General features: G+C 36.4%; 1 pseudogene; it reads left to right on the plus strand.

Annotated features, from left to right (window-relative positions):
* Window positions 1–21,398, plus strand: part of LOC101558404 (40S ribosomal protein S2-like) — a 42,267-nt pseudogene that overhangs the window by 2,912 nt on the left and 17,957 nt on the right.

Raw genomic sequence — 21,398 nt, forward strand, 5'->3', positions numbered from 1 at the left:
CTATATATGGCACCTATAGACTGATTAGCAAATACAGTCTCACATAATTATCACTAAAAGGCTTAAAATGTTTTTTATAACATGTTAATATTTCTCAATAAATACTCCCTTAATACTTGTACTAAAGCAAATGCTCATTGTTTTTAGAAAAGAAGATAATAGCAGAAGATGCTTTTAGTTTTAGTTTATTTTCTTAAATTTTTTCCCTTGCCTTGGACCCCAGTCCCTGGGATCGTCAGGATTACCTACATATATACGCAGAGGCCCAGTGTCTAAGTTCAGGTCATCATGACTTCTCTGGGTACTCCCAAAGCCACAGAATCAATCATCTTCCAGCAATTCATTCTAGAGACCATAAAAGTAGAATGTCCTGATAACCTCCACATATGCAGATACACCAGGATTTAAACTAATGTGTGTGCTTTCCAGATAAGCACTTTAAGTTATGGAGCAATCTTCTGGCCCAAAGGTTGAAGTTTCGTTTGGTTTTGTTTTTAATGTCCCTTTTTCAAAGTCAGTGATATGGTTTTGTGGCTGAGTGCATATCTCACATGTGTGACATTCTGATTTTGACCACCACACCGCAAGAGATTAAAATAAAATGGCCCCCGATTCAAATTTCTGTTAAATGTTCCTATTGCAATACTGTATATACTAAGTGTTTAGACGCCTGAATTGTTAATATCCAGACTACTGGATATCTAACCAGGCGGTAACTTATGCAGGAGTCACCGAGAGAAATTTAAGCATTATCTTCAGGCTTCTGCAATGTTTAATATGTGCTCAAATGTTTTTTCACAATTTCTTTATGGCAGGCATTTTGGATATCTCCAGTTGAAAAGATAAACCTGTCTTTACAGATTAAGTGCACTATATTTTACCCTACCTCACTGCAGGGTTCCTTTCATTGTCACAATAAAGGCAATGCCATATCAATGAAATGAGGACATAATTATTTTTACTTTTCTTAGGATATGGAAAAAGCTATCATTTAAACCCTGTGATAGATCTATAACATTTAACAATATATGTTGACAGAATGGCAATAAAGCAGTTAAGTGATTAACTAAAAGAGAGAAAGATTGATTTCTGATTTTTAATATTTAAAATTAGTTATTAAAATAAAGAAATATGCAATTATGTGAATAACTTTCAGTTTAACAATTTTCATGCAGCAGTAAATAAATACGAACACAAAACCACTTGAAAGTGTGTATGCATACTGCATATAGATTAATATCGAAATAAGTAACTAGATATTTTTCTACATCAATCCCCTATATTTTGATTTTTATAGATAATATCTAAATGAACCTTTTCAAAGAAAGATAATTTTTATAGAAAAATAACTAAAATTTTATGATACTTTTGAAGGTAGTCAGTTTCTAAAAACAATTGTGCAGGCATCTATCCTATTACCCAGAAATTATGTTCCTAAGTAAATATTCAAAATAAATGAACATATATTAACAAAAAAAACATATGAAATGTTTACAGCATTTTCAAAATAGCTCAAAGGAAAGAATATTTATTAAGAGAAATTCATTAAGATATGCATTAAAGTAAAATAGATGAACTTGATTAGCTCTTGTAAAAATTTTTAGGAATACAAAAATGATTAAGCAACGTCACAGATGATTTAGATTTTTTAAATCTGGGGATGGTTTGTGCACAAAGCTAGGAATAAGCCCTGAACATAGCCTGCTGTGCACAAACATCCCCTAAATATTCAAAAATCATACTGAAATCAAATGTTAAATATATTTTAAAGCCTAGAAGGAAGCAGATGAAAAATATTCTAATCAAACATAAATCAAGAAATTCTAAAATAATCAAATATAATTTAGACAATTAAACTTAACTATAAATACATATTAGGATATTTATGTCATTATAAAGAGCACTGATTTCCTTTGGAATATGAAATATATGTAATTCAAATAATACTGAACCTCATATTTGTGCGTATATTGGTAAAGACATATTATTGTTTTGAAGTGCCAGAGTATTTCACCCAGGGCATCATACACAGTCAGGAATTAGATCACTGAGCCAATTCCCTGGCCTTTGGTGAGTAAAATTTTAAGTCACTTACTATATAAAGTGTAAGAGGAGAGAAATAAAAGTATCAATTAGAAAATTAATCATTGAGAAATATTGGCAAACTTTCAAGTACAAATAGGTTAATTAATATTAATAGTTACAGAAATCATTAATAAGATTAGCTTAATTTAATTAACATCATTAAACTGTAATCAACAATTAGAGAACACACACTTCTCAAGCACACACTACTTTCTAGGTACACCCATAAGGAAATTTCAAATAAATTCATAGAAGTAGAAAAGCTGACTTCCCTGATAACAGTACAATTAAATTACAAGCTTAAAATAACACCCTAAAAATTTAAAACCACCCAGATGAAAGGCACAGGGAGATGACATTGCCAATACAGTGTTTTCCTTTCATTTTCAATCCTGGCTCCCTTTACAGTCTCTCAAAGCCCTGCCATGAGTGACCCCTGAGCGCACAGGATGGAAGGACAAACCCTGAGCACTGCTGTGTATTTCCCTCAAACAAACAAAATTAAAAGCACAGAGACGAATAGACGGCAGGTCAGAAAACAAATTACATTGAAGATACAATAAATAAATGTGGTATCTACGTATATTTGAAATGTATGTAATTTGTTTGTTATTTGAGGGCTACAACTGGTATTTCTGAGTGTCTACTCCTGGCTTAACACTGGGGAATTGCATCTAGCCGTTCTGGTGGACCATGCAGTGTCAAAGGCTGAGCCTAAGACTTCTTGCCTCTTGAATTATCTATTATCTATCTTCCTATTATGCAATTTCTAATAGTATATGCTAAACTTCTTTTTTACGATCTTTTTAAAATATTTGTTTCATAAAATTACTTTCTATACACTCACAAAAATCTGGGAAAAATAAGAAACATACAAAATATCAGGATAATAATACCAGAAAATTGCTTTAAATCAAGCATTTATAGATAAGAAAATATGTTCAAAGAAATAAAAGTGTCAATATAACATGCCATTTCATGTGGAAAAATTCACTGGACAACCAAGAAAATTAACAAAATCATTCAATAACTACATTAATTTATTTAATTATACACAAATGTATAATTAAATAAGATTTTAAAACTATAGGGTTATTACGGAAATTAGGTTATGAATTGATGCATTAGTGAGCTATTCAAATTTTGTTTCTTAGTAATATCTGGCTGGATCTAAAGAGGAAAATACTTTGAAACACTATAGAATAATTTCAGAAGGGTGAAATAGTGAGTGTTGCAGTGAGCTTTAGCAAAATAATAAATATCAATAATAAATATATACTTCATCTAATAAATGACAAAACATACATTTCTGATTTTCTGATATACATTTGCTCCTTTACCATATATATAATTCATGTCTTTAAAAAAATCTTCGAATTTCTGAAGTGACGTGTAGAAGAGTGATAATGGGATCTTTTGCAAAGTGATTGAGGTATCATTTATTGCCAGGGAAGCCAATTACAAGTGTAGAGAGTTGGGTTCCAGTTTGCTGGGAGAGAGGATAAAGGATTTGGATCTGGAATTCAATTTCCAATGGCCAAAGATCTACTCAATCATCCCTAATCTAAGGAACTTTTCATAAATGCCTCAATTAGAGGGGCTTCAGAGATCTTTTAGGGGGATCAAAATGCTTCTATATGCCAAAATGCTGAGCCACAAACTCCAGAACACAGAAGCTGCTTCCCTTAGGACCTCCTGATATTTCTGTATCTGGCTACTGAATCAGTCTTTTATTACCTCTTGAAATAAATTGATGATATTTTGCAGTAGTTTTCAACCTTTTAAATCTATGGACTGTGCTGTCTGAGAACCAGCAATTGGAAACCACAGATCTAATGAGTAAAATAGGTTTCCTAAGACTTGTGAGCCTTTCTGGCAATGAACTGGTTCTTGACTTAGGAATCCTGGGAACCGCAGATATGTAGCCAGTTCACTAAGAACACAGGTAACAGCCTGGGCTTGTGACTATCATGGCTATCATTCCCAATCTGAAGGGCAGACGTGGGAATCTGAGTCACTAATCTATGGAATCTAATATCATCTTTAGGCTCATAGTGTCAGAACTGAGGTGAACTATTAGTCACCCTGTTAGTATTAAAGAATTGCTTCTTATATAGGATCACTTCTACACACATTCACAGTGGGAAATGACTGGATAACTACTACTAATTACTATAAACTACCGCCAATCATTCTTCAAATACTTTTTGGTCTTACATGTAGTGACTTTTCCAAAATGTCTATTTCTATCTTGATAGTGTGGCTCTAGATGCCAAACTAAGACAGTATATTTTTGCCTTCTTGGCCTCTCCAAGCATAGCTGTTAAGCTATTCTACATATTAGCAGTGTAGCACTATCATCGATTTGCTCGGGCAGGCACCAGTAACATCTCCATTGTGAGACTTGTTGTTACTGTTTTTGGCATATCGAATATGCCACGGGTAGCTTGCCAGGATCTGTCATGTGGACGCAATACTCTCAGAGAGGGGCAGAGAGGTGTTTGCATGCAAGGCAAACGCCCTACCCGCTGTGCTATCACTCCAGTCCATTCTACATATTAAAAGGAAAAGTGTTGGTGCCCAACCAGATCATGAAGGTGAGTCCTTGGACACTGCCCTGCAAGCAGGAAGCAGAACCAGGACCCCACATTGCGCTAAGTGAGCGAGCCTACGCTTGAGAGACTGATTGATATGGAAGGGGCAAACTGACCCTCTGTGGCCAGCAGATTCCTGCAGCAGAAAGCAGCAGCTTCCCCTTCTCATATTTCTCAGACCTAGCTAAACTCTAGGTGTAAACATTTTCTCCTATGTATCACAGACCCCAGGTGTGAGGAGGTTAAGACAGTTACAGTTACAGTATCTGTAACTATGATTTCTAACAGACTATGTTTCCGTTACTGTAACTGACCATATTTTCCCTTAGGAGCCCAGGTTCTTTGCTTCCATCCTCCCTACACTGTTGAATTTCATTGGTGATTCTTCCTATGTTGTTGAATTTCATTGGACATGATTATAATAAGCCAGCAAATAAAAGGAGGATGAAAAGACTGCTCTTACAAGATCTGAGCGAGTCTTGTGATCCTCTGTGAACATTAATTTCTTTTATGTTCCTTATCTCAGTGCCACAGACCACCTAACTGAACGTTCATACAACAGAGAATATTATTGATTCAAAAGTTATATATAAAATGAAGCACACAGATGACAAACATTAAGTTGACATTACAGTTCCACTCAAGTGAGACCTCCTAACATATCACCACTGTGCCATGTTTATATCTTCACAGAAAAAAAATTCTCATACTTCATATATTATTATTTATGTGTTTTATTCTCAATTAATGCTTTAAAATCTCTTTGACTCTATTATTTCAAGTGATCCAACAATGTCATAATTTTCATTGTACAATCCTAGTACTCTAGTATTTTAACTCATTATTTCACAATATTAAAGCACCACATTTATATAAATATATTAATCATAAGACTTCAAATTACTGGTACTTAAAACATTTTCAAGTAGGTAACTAGAAAATTGTAAATGAATTTTGTAAAATATGATACTTAAATTACAAAAATAAAATTCCAAATGACAGAATATTACAAATAAAATATATGTTTTCATTGTGTAATAACTTTCTATATTCAACTGATCACACCTTATAATTAATTTAATAGGCAGTTGTTATGTCAAATATTCAAGCACAGTTCTTATTTGCCATTCCTAGGAAAATAGTTTCAAAATAGATTAAATAATTTGTAAAACTGTCAGAGAACTACTGAAGAAAGATGGAATTCCCTAAAAGGACTTAAAGAGTCTAACATACTAAAAAAAATGCCATCAAAGATATATATATAATGCATTTTAAGTAACAATACAGTAGTTCTATAATTCTCTTTCATTTACAAGAACAATTGATCACATTTTTCAGCATATCACTGATATTCTCACTGAAAATGGAAAACTGTTTTATTTTATTCTACTATAGGTTTTTTCTTTTAAACTGTGCTGTTTGTGAGATTCTATCCCAAAGAGGACTTGAGCAGGGACAAAAAAGGCATTTCTCTCTTCTGATCATAATGGCACATGAAAGTGGACAGGAGACTAAATAAAGAGTTCAATTTTCCAGGTAGCCTCCAGCACCCCTAGAGCCCAGAGAAAAAAGACAGAGATAGAAGAGAAACTCCTACGAAAAAGCAGAAACTAATGTTCCAAAGAGAAGGGATAAAGTTTCAGGGGCAAAAGCCAGGTGCAAGGTGAACAGAAAACACCAAAGGTAATTACGAAATTCATCAATCACAATATAGCACAATAATGGAATGAAGAAAGTTTGTCAAAGGTAAGGTCTCATAAAAGTTTTCTTTCTAATGACAGAATGAGTAATTGGCTCCAAATTCATACTATTATACTTCTAACCTTTAATAAACGCCTATTTTTCAGTCTCTGAAGATATAACATATAAAACAAAACCCAATAGCCATCATGAAAAAAATATTCTTCCAAGTACTTAGAACGACATTATATGATATATTATATGATATATTAGCTTTACGATATATTAGCTGTATAGCTGGAGAGAAATTAACTATCCCTTCTACGTGAATCTGACTACCTATTCAGGTGAGGTTTGGATGCATGCTTTCATCTATACTTACTATCATTAACACTATAAAGCTCAAGAATTAACCTCTGTTATTTAACATATGGATACAATTTGGTGTCTGGATGTTTAATTATTACAGTAAGAAAAGTAAAAGAATAATCTAAGCACTGTAGAAATCTCTGTCACATCTATAATAAATCAAATTAGAGAGCAGAGGAAAAGAATCCCATTGACTTACAGTCAACAACAATGTATATAAACTTAGATTTCAGTAATGGAAAAATGAGAGATTCAAAAAACATTACTTAGCATATCTAACTAAGGGACATGAATACAGATTTAGAATGGTGAAAGATATTTAATCAAATGCATGATGTGTCTGTGGTAGTGATGGAATTTAGATTGCAAAAGGTTTCCCTTCATCCCCAGTACTATAAAAAAAAGACTCATGCGCTGAAAATGTTTGCATAGATAATACAGTCTATGCTGAACACCTGTATTTCTTCTAAGGGCTCTGTAAATTGGCTATGCACCAGGCAGAGGGGGCCTGTGTTCCCTAAAAATCCTAGGGGCTCATTCTCTAAAAAACTACATTGCCTGATAATTTTTCACAATTGTCATAACTCATTGCTGAAGGAAAGTCCTGGAAGCTTGTGCCCACTTTCCCCCAAGAAGTACCCACTTTGTCTTTTTCTCTGGTTGTAATAAATGCATGCCTGAGTATGACAACACGCTGAGCATTGAGAGTACTGCCAGAGAATCATCACATCAATGGTTTCCCAGGAAGAACTAACTTACCCCTGACAAAGACCCCAAATGATATTTTAAGAAGAAACATAAAAATGGTTCATTTTCTATATACTGGCTTCACCACCAACCAGTGATGTAGGCTTCACCAGACAACTACCATGTGACCTTAACTGATAGCAAAAGAGAAAAAGCTTTCTTCATAAGTGAATGGGAAATGGGAGAAAAAATAATCCATGACATATTTACTAAAGCCCAAATAAAGAAGTACTTCTTAAAGGTGTTTACTATAACAATCATAATCATAATTATAATCATAATAATATGTTAGGGGGGAAAAGAACGTGATCGCCTGAGTTTAAACAGTTGCTGCACTTTTTAACACAGACACATTACTTTTGATATGAGTTAAAGTCCTCAAGCGCCTCCACAGTGGCCCAGGTTATCTTGGAACTGAAGGAACCTCATCATCCCACATCTTCTGTCCCTCACATGGAACCACCCGTACTACTGGCCAGAATTGCCAGAAGCAGTCCGTGGGCATGCTGGTACCAGATAGAAAGACAAAACAGAACAATAAACTAAAGCAAAATAAAGCAAAATCATACATAGAACAATTAGTATATATTAGAAATAAATGAAAACTATCATCTGAAGTAGAAATCTGAACCAATTGTTTCTTCTCTTTACAATGGCTAATACTTCTTCTTTACAATGGCCACCACCATGCTCAAGGCCACTCTCTACACACTCACACGAGCCTCACCTATGAAGGAACCAGCAGAGGAACCAGGCATGCAGGAACTGTGGCTAAGATCTCCAAGCCTGCTTGGATAGGGACTGGGCCTCCTCCACCCAGCTCCCCTGTTTTTCAGTAGCTAAGCAGTCACACGCACAAACTGCCCCTGGTGCTGTGTAATCTCATCAACGGCCAAGATCCAGAGACTATCAAACAAAGCTCCTGGAAGAGTGACACGATTTTTCATGGAGCCTGTAAGTACCCATGAAGACGATTAGAGGCCACCCCAAAGTCTCCGTGCCTCTCTCAGGGCCTGGCAAGCTACCAAAAGTATCCTGCCCACAAGGCAGGCCTGGCAAGCTACCCATGATGTATTTGATATGCTAAAAACAATAACAGTAACAACAATGTGCTCTTCCTGTTCCTGGAACAAGCAGACACCGTTGGGCTACACTAGCATGTGACAGGGACTAATAAAAACGTTACTGGTGCCTGCTCAAGCAATTGATGAAAAACGGGATGACAGTGACAGTGACAATACTTATAGTAGCCTAAAGCTAAATCCCTAGACACTGATTGGTATTATCTCAAACCCATACAACCCCCCAAACCTCCAAATCAAAATATTTTCACCATGTTTTGAACATCCCCATTAATAATTAAACAAATTTTATATATGAACATATACATATATATAGCTTCAAAGTTTGATTTTATAATGTAATTCTAGACTATTATAGAATAAAAATCTATTTCCATAAACAGGCACTATAAAATTGATAATCCAACTGCAGGATTTTTGGTATTTGAAAGCACATATTCCATAAAAGTATGCCGTACAATTATGCTTTTCTTAATATATGCAATGAGAAATAATTACAAAATTTCATTTTGATTACTTACATGGAACTTGCCTCACATTCTGTTTTGACTTATGATGTTCCACCTTTAAAATCATTTAAATTCAATACATACACATTTGGTAGAAAATAAGGTTCAAATTTTATATTTGAGCTTAACGTTTTTTTTGGATAGCAATATGAGATTCTAACTTTTATGACACTGGCAAAGACCGCAGATGTCAACTTCTAGTCCCTACACTAATGAGAGCAAACAACCCAAAGCTTTACAATGTGTTTTTGCATTCTCTTTACATAATACAATAAATTATATAAAATATTCAGATTCTTAGTATAAAGTGGCTTGTGCAATCATTTTACTGAGTCACAGCCCCACTTTAGGTCAAGGATTTATAAACTAAGAAAGGACACTGCAGATTAGAAAGTCAGATCAGTATTTTGTAAGATTGATGATTTTTAAACTAAGGGAAAGCATTCTTTTTAATTTGAAAAAATTTTCACAATAAAAATAAGGAATGGCAAAAGAAAGAAGACTACCTAGGCTAATAATGGGCTGTAAAGAGAAACGAACACAATTACTTGCTAACGAGCTTAGAAAATTCAAAATCAATCTCCTAAAATATTCAGAAGCATTTTCATAGGATAACACATAACAGCAAATAGAAAACTCATTTAAGTGGCAAATCACTCCACTTTGTTCTGTGGACCCTTTAACCCAATTGCTACAGAGATTTCTTCCCCCTAACATCTATCGAAATGGAAAGTGCTCATAAATCCATTTGGGATGCAATTGCCTATTGCCTGAAATCATGTTAGATTAAGAGAAAACAGTATTTAAGTATGATTACCTGATGGCAGATAAGGCAAATTATTAGAAAGACTAATAAGGAATCAAATAAAAAGTTAAGAATAAAAGTCTAGGAGTCTGTAGTGTGTTATGTTTAAGTACATAAGGCAGGAATTACTAGAACCTTGCTTTCCCTCCTTTCTTACTTTGTTTAGCTACTGAGATTTCTTGGCATTTGCCTTGCACGAGGCTGACCCGGGTTCGATTCTTCCGCCCCTCTCAGAGATCCTGGCAAGTTACTGAGAGTATCTTGCCCACACGGCAGAGCCTGGCAAGCTACCTGTGGCATATTCAATATGCCAAAAACAGTAACAACAAATCTCACAATGGAGATGTTACTGGTGTCCACTCAAGCAAATCATTGAGCAACGGGATGACAGTGACAGTGACTGAGGTTCTTTATCAAGAATCAAAATCAATCTCTTTCTCCAGAAGTCCACTACTTAACCATAGTAATTTAATTTTTAATTGCACTGCAGTTCTATTTTTTATTTGCAAAAGATAGTATGTTTCCTGGTTAAGATAATAAGCATCAAAGCTTTAATACTACCTGTAAGTTTCACCTTCTTTATCTGTATAATAGGATAATAATTGTGCCACAGATGTTGTTTAACTAAGGTAATGTTAGAAATAAAACTCATTTTAGAAATAGGTAGAAGGTAGAACTCTCTGCAGCTATAGTTAATTGATAACATTCTCAGAGCAGCTATCATTGTAGCATTAAAAATTATCCCAAGGCAACAAGTAAGGTTCAAAGGGTTAGAGTGGCTGCTTTGCATGTGGGAGCATGTTTTTTTTCTGGCACCACCTAGTCCCCTAAGCAAATCCAAAGAGGCAGTGTATCTAAGAATAAATTCTATTTTGAACAAACATGTGTATATGTGTATATGTATATATGTATAAATGTAGATAGACATGCGTATGTGAAATCAAGCATTATATAATATTAAAGGGAAAAAGTGTACACACAAATACTCAAGAAAGATGAGCCTTCTCAAAGCATGATACCAATAAAAAATAACATAAGGAAAATAATGATAACTCTAAAGACATAAAAATACATTTTAAATTATAGAGAGACCATGAAGAAAGGAGTATAAATTGGTGCAATCTTTTGGTATAACTGGAACACTGATTTAAACATTTATCCTTCGGTTTCTCAATACCATTAAAAGAAGCTATTTCAAATTAATAATAATAATAATAATAATATGCTCATAGGTTCCTCTGCAAAGAATTTCTAGGGTGCTTTAATAACAAAAAAAAATATTAGTACAGAAAAAAAGCAGGAAGAAAAATGGAAGGAGGGAGGGAGAAAAGGAGAGAGAGAGGAAGGAAGGAAGGAAGGAAGGAAGGAAGGAAGGAAGGAAGGAAGGAAGGAAGGAAGGAAGGAAGGAAGGAAGGAAGGAAGGAAGACTGGAAGGGAGGGAGGGAGGGAGGAAGACTGGAAGAGAGGGAGGGAGGAAGGAAGATTGGAAGGGAGGGAGGGAGGGAGGAGTGGGAGAGAAAGGGAAAGGGGGAAGAAGGGAAAGGGAGGGAAGAGACAGGAGAAAGCCAGGCTCCAAATTCAACAATCATCATCATCATCATTATCATCATCATCATCCCATTGACCATTGAATTTCTCTAGTGGTCTCAGTAAAGTCTCCATTAGTCCTAGCCCTGAGATTTCAATAATGTATTGGAGGCTCTTTCAGGTCAGGGGAATGAGACCCAGCATTGTTACTGGCTTTAGCATATGAATATGCCATGGGGAGTTTTCAAGGCTCTCCCATGTGGAGAGGAAACTCTCAAAAGCTTGCCAGGTTCTCCCAGAGGGAGAAGTAGGCTGTAAGATGTCACGCAGCCGGGAAGCGACCAAATTCAACAATACAGTTGACAAATTAACTATACAATTTGGCCTATGGTATATTACTAAATTGCAGTCATGAATTTTGTAGTATTATATGCCAAGATATTCACAATATATAATTAACAAAGAAGTCAGCTTAAAAATGATGGAACATATGTCACCTTAATTTTAGAAAGGCTAAATAAGTACAAGTGGCAGAAGAACAAGTTATTTTTTCTTTATTTTTCTGAGAATATTTTATAGAGAATATATAATATTTACAAAGTTACTTACAAAAGATGTGTAAATTATACCCAATTGCAAGATTCTATGAACTATAATACTTTATATTTTGTAAAACAGAATTTTTTACTTTATAACTAAAATATGCAGAGAGAAAATCATTAACTAAATTTAAATAAACAAAGTTAACTATCAGTTCTTATTGTTTTTAGGAACACAGAAATGCCTAACACTTATCTGATAGTAAGTAACAGATTTAAATTTAAAAGAAAATAATTATTAGTTACTAAAAGAAATATACCTGGAAAAACCAAACTATTCATTTTCTGAGTCATAAGAAATGAAAAGTAACTCTAATTCTGAACCACGTACATTCAAATTTTTCCAGAACAGATGAAAGTAAGTGAAAAATTTATCATCTTTTAATGTGCAGCTTAAAGTAGTATAAGACATTAGTATTCTAGATGAAGACAAATATATACAAAATTCAGACATTATTAAAATTCATTAAATCTAATTCCCACCTAAATATAAACAGAATGAATTAAGACAGAACTAAAATGTTCATTTTCTAAATTTAATGAATACATAAGTATCTCCATTAACCATCAAGAGGTAGATGTTATTTTTGCTTAATTATTTTTTTCATATAAATATCAGCACATTAGGAGTATACTCATTACAGCTCACCGTGCCTTTAAGAACAAAAGCACAGTTTTCATAGATTTAAGTACTAAAAAAATTATAGTCATCTCCAGTTTTCTACTATATAACTCCCCTTATTAACCAAATTAATAACCTACATTTGATTTGTTTTGTTTTCTTGTATAGTCCAATGTTTGTTATGTTTCCAAAATTTATCACCTTTGGCATAATGCACCTTACATTTTCCCAAGTTTGAAAACCTATAAATGAAAAGAATGTGTTTTGCTCTCTATTGCAGGTCTAATATCTATCCTAAACATAAAAATAAATTAATAACTCATGGTGACTCACTAATTAATAATAATAAATAAATAAATAATGACTGAAATAGAACTTAGGGAATTCATGTCAAATTTGATCAGGATCAATACTAGGAGTTGTTAAAAGTTTGTGACTATTACATCTATATGGTTACATCACCATAACAATTCATATCCTCTCAGGATTTCAAGCTAACCATGATAAACCCTGGTTACTTCCTACAGGATATAGCATATGAAAACACTAGTGAATTATAAATCACTACATCTTTAGTCATTACTAATAGCTCCAAAGTAGTGAATTTAGTAAAAACTAATAAGTAGTCTTGCTAGGAATTTAGTCGTCAATTTATCTGGCTAAAATTTATATTTCAAATAAATATGATATTTAACTAGAAATATAATTTAGGAAACAAGTATCAGGGTAATCTTTTGCTTCTAATACATTATACTTTCAAAACATAGTTTAGGTGTATCCCACTGAATGCAGCACAAAAACTGCAAAGATGAATCATGGAAGAGGTATTTAATGGGTCCCCATCTTCATACTGCACTACATGGGAAATACTAGGATTTGTAAACATTAAATCAATATGCAATACATTTTATGAGACATATGAAACTCTAAGGGCTGGGGCGATAGTACTCCCAGGTAGGGGGCTTGCCCTGCATAAGGGTGACCCAGGTTCAAAACTTGTACTGCACAGAGGTGATCACAGACTAAGAAACAGCACTATAGGCTGGGTGCAGCTAGGGATGGCCCCAAAACAAAAGTGCTTAAAGTACTGCTTTACTTTTTTTTTTTTTTAAGGGACATACGTCCCAAGGGGCCAACCAAAACACTGGTACAACAGAAGGACAAGAGAATGAAGTGTCATGGTTCCAGACACTACCTGGGCCACCGTTAGTCTGTGGGGATCAGGTGACTGGCTGTATCTGATGGTACTGGGAATTGAACTCAGTCAGTTAGATTCAAACAGCTATACTATCTCCTGGCCCTTAAAATACTGCTTTCTAACCACCAAATTAATTATCTGGTTAGCAAACAGCTGAGCTAGTTGCAGTAGAATGGTCTCGACAACAGACAAACTCAAAAAGCATATCACATTCATTGATCTGCAACATGTTTTCTGTATAGAGTACATTCTTGAATATTTCACTAAAATAACGGGCTGAATTTAGATGAATATATTGGTTTAAAATAAACATTGACTAAAATTACATTTGAGAGATATAGGAGAATATACAACATCTTGCAATGTATTAGCCATCTATGAACCCAAAGAGAGGTTTAACAGCAGCACCTAATATGTCATACTGCAGTATAAAAGTCAGTATCATTAAATAATGTACCTATAGAGAATTAAATGGATTTATCTTTAATGTCAAGGGCAGAAAAAAATATTTACAAAACTGATATTCTGGAAAACCTAAGCATATAGTATTTTAACACATACACTATGGAATCCTTCATTATTCCAATCATGGTTTTTAATAGGTCATTTTTAGGTAAGCAAAAGATACCAAAATAAATAAAGTTTATCTAAGAACATACAATTTATGATTATATGTATAATGATTACAATTATTCATGATTATATAATATGCTATAAAGTATAGATTGATTGCTTATTTGAGAACAAAAGTGAATGTTCCAGGGAGATGGGTAGCACATTAAAAATTCCTTTTGAAAGAAATGCTTTACAGTAAGCAGATATTAAGTAAATTTGCACCTCACAGTTAAGGCATTTGAATCTTTGTCTTTATCAACAATAAGACTGGTCAATATCCTGAAGATAAAGATTTGCAGTACTTTCAAGGATCTTCTTTACATAAACAAAATATTTTAAATGAACTGTTTTCACTTTACATGCAAAAAGAATTCGTTATTCATGTAACAAAAATCAGTCTATGGCTTTTTAAAAATTAATTATGTGATTTAATTATTTTCTTTCTAATTCATTTTTTTCCCATTTATTCATTGGTTTAATTGAATCACAGTGATATACACATTTACAAAGTTATGCATGATTGGATTTCACTCATATAGTGTTCCAACATCTGTCCCTTCACCAGTGTAACTTTCCCACCACCAGTGGTTCTGGTTTCCCTCCTGGCCCCACATCGCTACCACCTCCTGCCCCTGTGGCACTCACTTTCTCTCCCTCTCCCTCTCCCTCTCCCTCTCCCTCTCCCTCTCCGTCTCCCTCACTCTCTCTCTCCTTCTCCCTCTCTCTCCCTCTCCCTTTCTTTTTCTCTCTCCCTCTTTCTCTCCTGCTCTCCTGCTCTCCCTCTCCCCCTCTCTCTTCTCCTCTCTCCACCTCCCTCTCTCTCTCTGTCTCTCTCCCACCCATTCCATCCCTCCTTCCTTTTCTCCCTCCCCCGCCCCCTTACCCAGCCTTCCCATACTATCCAGCTCTATTGGTTTTGGAGCCAGGATGCCTGTAGGATGACATTACTTTGTCCTTTCCCTCCTTGCCACAAGTAGCTTGTCCCGGTTTTACCCAGAGTTTAGACTTACCCCAGTCACACCCATCAAGGTGTTCCCGAATCTCTCCCATCCCTTTGTTTAGCTATAATCACTTCTCCATGCTCTCTTCCCCAAAGGAGTTATTCCTCGGCTTTCCCTTAATCCGACTCTGCTAATTTGCAAGGTCAGACCTTCCTAGGATACTGAATTTATATTATATAAGTTAATATTGCCTTTCTCCTCTTCTTGTGACTTTTGAATTATTTACTTTAAAGCTATGACTGTTTTGTATAGACACAAGAAGACAATATTATGTTTTTATAACTTGGGATTTAATTGGCCTCGAATATTCCCTCCCGGGCCTCTGCTTTCTCCACTTAAGCCTCAGTTGCCCTCAGTTCCTAGCACCCCAAAGTAGGGTCCCCGACGTGGGACAGGAAGGATCCAGGGCAAGCGGTGAGTTATGTGCTACCCTGGCATCGAGATGGGCCTGGCCAAAGTGCATAATTCTTAACTATAAGTTAAGAGCTTGATCATAGACAAATGCTGTCATGATCCAATAGTAATTATGAGACTGGGACCCTGCCCGGGATAGGAAAGACTGATCTGGCCTGAGCACTGTAGTCTGAGATTGAGATGGCCCCAAGAGAGCAATTCTATAAGCTTTAATGCATCTCTTATTGTGTCCATACAAAATAATTAATATTATGAATTCTTATGAATTCTTATATGTTTGCTGGCTGAGGAGAAGAGAAACACATTCATGGGACTCCACCCTTGGGTGGATCCTCCTGCTGAAAGAGAATTAAGTCCTAGGAGAAGCATCCCCTAAGGGAAAGGAACCTTACCCTATTGATGGTGACCACACCTACGTGTATGCCCCAACCCCCTGATGCTGTGGAGATTTAGCTAGGCTGGGAGAGTGGGTTGGGGGGCCAGATCCATGAGCCAGATCCACGGGCCAGATCCACGAGCCAGATCCACGAGCCAGATCCACGGGGAAAGATCCAGGAGAGCGGGAGAGAAGCGGAGGGAGAGAATGAAATAAACGGATCGAGCAACCAGTTTGGCCTTCTTCCTTCTTCCTTCCGTCGCCTGCCCTTGACCGACGGCACACACAACGGTTCTGGGGCACCGGACGCGGGCGGTGAGACAGAGCCGCCTAGAGAGCCCGCGAGTGCACGCGCCCCTCGGCGTTCTTTAGTTTTTTACAGATGCCCAAGGCCCTCTCCTGCCTCACAATCAGGGGTAACTCCCAGCAGTGCTTAGGGGAGTGGGGGGTGATCAGGGTCAGCCTGGGATAGGGGCACTGGAAATTGAATCAGGGTCAGCCATAAGCTAGGCAAGTGCTTTAATCCTGGCTCTATCTCTCTAAACTAACCCTGCCATTTGACTCTGGTGTCATAGATATAAACAAACTAACCCCCTCCCACAGATTAGTTTGTTTATATTACCAAAGAGCAAAAGTGCTTCAAATAAAGCAAGAAAAAAATCAGAATCTAAAGGCAAAAAGGAATTACATAAAATACTTGCATACAGGAAGAATCAAAATGTTTGTCCTGGGGTAGATTGTGAACTGCCTATAAAGAGAGAAACCCATACTCATAACAATGAGGCCATTTAATTGCTGATTTAAGTGGATAGATAAAAATGCAAAGTTATTGGGCAAAGTTAAATATGCAATATTTAAACACTTTTTCCAAAGTTTAAACTCGCCAGCATAATAATTATCAATCAAATTAGGCCAAATGTTAACCTAATCTGGGAAGAGTGAAAATGAGAAAAAAACCTGTGTGCTTGATTTACTACATTTTATAAATGAAGCAGTACTAAAGATGTTCCTTGTCTCTGACCTTAAAAAACTATTTTAAAATTGTAGCTTAATAGCAGCAATCTGCCAAAATTTTATGATATTCCTATAAAATATCAGCCAAGATGTTTTATAATCCCATTTTTACAGAATGAGTAAGGCAGTAGCTCTTAGAAATTTCAAAAAAATGCTTACATAGTGATTACAGAAGAAATACATGCTTCAATCTCTTAGATATTCAACATAGTATCTACCACTAGTCCTTACAAGTTCTAAAATATTTATTATTTATTTATTTATTCATTTATTTATTTATATTTTCGGTCTGCAGGCACATCTAACAGTGCACAGGCCTCACTCCTTGTTCTAAACGCAGGGGTCACTCCTGGTAGAGCTCAGGGGACATATGTAGTTCTGTGGATTAAACTCAGGTTGGTCATATGCAAGGCATATGCAAAGTGCTCTACCTGCTTCCTGTCTCTCCAGCCCCACTTAATATTTTAAACTTTTGGACTCAGAAACAGAATTGAGATTACCAAGGAAAAGAGGGAGAAGTTGGAGTTGGAGTGGGATGGGACAGAGAATAATTTTTAAAAAAGGACAGTGGTGGAGAGGGTATTTTGACACTTTGGTGGCTGGAAGTTTGACTGCCATTGACTGCCAGGACCTAAACATGAATACTTTCGTAAACCATGGTACTTAAATGATGAACCACTGTCATCCCGTTGCTCATCGATGTGCTTGAGCAGGCACCAGTAACGTCTCAATTGTGAGACTTGTTGTTACTGTTTTTGGCATATCGAATATGATACGGGTATCTTGCCAGGCTCTCTGAGAGGGGTGGAGGAATCAAACCCGCATCCGCGTGCAAGGTAAATGCCCTACCTGCTGTGCTATCGCTCCAGAGCCTTAAATGATAATAAAATATTTTAGAAAAAACTAATATTTTTTAAACTGTCACTAAAAGCTGTTTTAAAAATTTGTCATCCTCCTTATAACCTTTTATTTTTCAGAAGAATTCAGGATAGCTGAGATTGTGTTCTTTGTTTGAAGGTCATACCCAGCAATGCTCAGTGGTCCTGGTTAGCTCTGCACTCAAAATCAATTCTGGCAATGCTCAGGAGACCGCATGGGATGCCACAGATCTAATCCAGGCCAGCTGCATGCAAGGCCATCAAGTTACCTGCTGTACTATCACTCTGGCCCTAGTATAGTTGAGATCTATAGAAGTGAAAAAAGTATTTATATCTCACTCACTCCATTAAGTTCTTTTAATAACATGCAGGCATTAGATTTTATTTACTAAAGACTTTTATACATAGTGCAAAGAGAGTCCAGCTACGTAAAAACATTGCAATTAGCAATTAAAGTATATAACAGCAAGACCAAAATTAATTAATCAGTTTCAATTTTCCCTTTCTTCATAAAAACCCAGGATATACACTTTTAACTTTTCATATATGTAAATTTGTCACTAGAAGCATCCAATAGATTTTTAAAAAAATATTTCAGGAACCCTGAATCATATTTAAAGTTGCACTATTTAAAAAAAAACTGTATTACAAAGGAAAATCGTAGGTTGGCAACTTAAAAAATTATGACAACCTAATAATGTACTTAAGGTATACAATATGGAAGAGTTAGAGAACCTAGGAAATGAGCAATTTGGTGACAGGACTCAGTGTTGCTTCCCAAATTAGAAAATTCGTATTACTAAGCCACTGCAGTAAAGAGGCCAATTCTGGCCTCAGCACTAGCTCCAGATAGAACAACCAAATAAACCTTTATTAATCATTAATAGATTTGAGTGATTTTTTTCCTTTTTGTGTATTTTAAAATATTATATAATTTTAACTTACTAAAATAATGTGTAGTTACATTATGAAATCTGCAAATCACAGCATTGCTTCAATGAGAAAAAAAAATGAATTGCCTATAATCCCAAAACTTTCAAGTAATGACTATTATTAGTTTGGTATAATTTCTTCTAGTCCATTTTTTCTATGCATCCACACATACCTTTTAAACTACTTTGCACTGTATTCTGAAAAATTTGCTCAATCTGATTTTTCTCTTAACATTATATATTTCTGCAAGACATTTTTGTATCCTCTTAAAACAGACTGCTTAAGAGCTACATAGTACTCCATCATTTGGCTTCGTTACTTTTTGTCTAGAGATTTTATCACAATCAGATTGTGCCTAATTTTATGTTTTTATATTTACTAATAAACATCATTGTAAAAAACTAAAGCACGCCGAGGGGGCGAGTACACTCGCGGGCTCTCCGGGCGGCTCTGTCTCACCGCCCGCGTCCGGTGCCCCAGAACCGCTGTGTGTGCTGTCAGTTGAGGGCAGGCGACGGAAGGAAGAAGGAAGAAGGCCAAACTGGTTGCTCGATCCGTTTATTTCATTCTCTCCCTCCGCTTCTCTCCCGCTCTCCTGGGTCTCTCCCCGAGGATCTGCCCCGTGGATCTGGCTCGTGGATCTGGCCCCCCAACCCACTCTCACAGCCTAGTTAAATCTCCACAGCATCAGGGGGTTGGGGCATACACGTAGGTGTAGTCACCATCAATAGGGTAAGGTTCCTTTCCCTTAGGGGATGCTTCTCCTAGGACTTAATTCTCTTTCAGCAGGAGGATCCACCCAAGGGCAGAGTCCCATGAATGTGTTTCTCTTCTCCTCAGCCAGCAAACATATAAGAATTCATAATATTAATTATTTTGTATGGACACAATAAGAGATGCATTAAAGCTTATAGAATTGCTCTCCTGGGGCCATCTCAATCTCAGACTACAGTGCTCAGGCCAGATCAGTCTTTCCTATCCCTGGCAGGGTCCCAGTCTCATAATTACTATTGGATCATGATAGCATTTGTCTATGATCAAGCTCTTAACTTATAGTTAAGAATTAGGCACTTTGGCCAGGCCCATCTCGATGCCAGGGTAAGTGGAGAAAGCAGAGGCCCGGGAGGGAATATTCGAGGCCAATTAATTCCCAAGTTATAAAAACATAATATTGTCTTCTTGTGTCTATACAAAACAGTCATAGCTTTAAAGTAAATTATTCAAAAGGCACAAGAAGAAGAGAAAGGCAATATTAACTTATATAATATAAATTCAGTATCCTAGGAAAGTCTGACCTTGCAAATTAGCAGTCAGATTAAGGGAAAGCCTCGGATTAACTGTTTTGGGGAAGAGAACATGGAGAAGTGATTATAGCTAAACAAAGGGATGGGAGAGATTCGGGAACACCTTGATGGGTGAGACTGGGGTAAGCCTAAACTCTGGGTAAAACCGGGACAAGCTACTTGTGGCAAGGAGGGAAAGGACAAAGTAATGTCATCCTACACATCATCATGAAGATTTTCTGGACTGTTATTTATACCTATAATGTCCTTCCTTAGGGAGAAATTCTGAACGTTAGATGTCCTAGTCAAAAGCATCAAATGTTTCTGTTTTTTAATGTTTTTCTCTTTTTCCCAGAGCCGGGAGCTCCCAAATAGTTCCTGATTCCCCTGACCTGGCCATGGATTCTGACAACTCAATACTCAAGCTAGCAATGTGGTACCTCTCTGGCCCAATGTACTCCGAGGTCCTCAGTAGCATCAGGATTGCTTGGGCTCAACATTGCTGGGGGTGCTGGAGCGATAGTACATCAGGTAGGGCGTTTGCCTTGCCTTGCATGCGGCTGACCCGGGTTCGATTCCCAGTATCCTATATGGTTCCCCAAGCACTGCTGGGAGTGATTCCTGAGTGTAGAGCCAGGAGTCAACCCTGAGCATTGCCGGGTGTGACCCAAAAAGCAAAAAAAAAGCCAAAAAAGTTTGCTTGGGGTTACCAGGACAGCACCCAGAACTTGTCAGGGGAAGTTAGATTGCATCAAAATCTAAACCCAGCACATACAAGGCATGCTGCCATCATTTCCCACTATTATCTTTCAGTCCTAGATGTAGTTTAGGTTACATGGTTAATGTCCAGTCATTTTATATAGTTTTTATGTACAAAGTTACTCTACTCCCAGCACCTGCCCCAAATTCTCTACGACTCTCCTGATATTATGTCTAATCTCCCTCTTTCTTGCATTCCACAACCTCTCATCACTGCTTGGTAAACTCAAATCAAATTTTGGGGGTGGGCTTCAAAATAGTGCTCAAGAGGCTGTGGGGAACTCTCCAGGAAAGCCCTAATCCAGCAG

This window comes from Sorex araneus, chromosome 2 (genome assembly GCF_027595985.1).
Source record: "Sorex araneus isolate mSorAra2 chromosome 2, mSorAra2.pri, whole genome shotgun sequence".
Classification (NCBI taxonomy): Eukaryota; Metazoa; Chordata; class Mammalia; order Eulipotyphla; family Soricidae; genus Sorex; species Sorex araneus.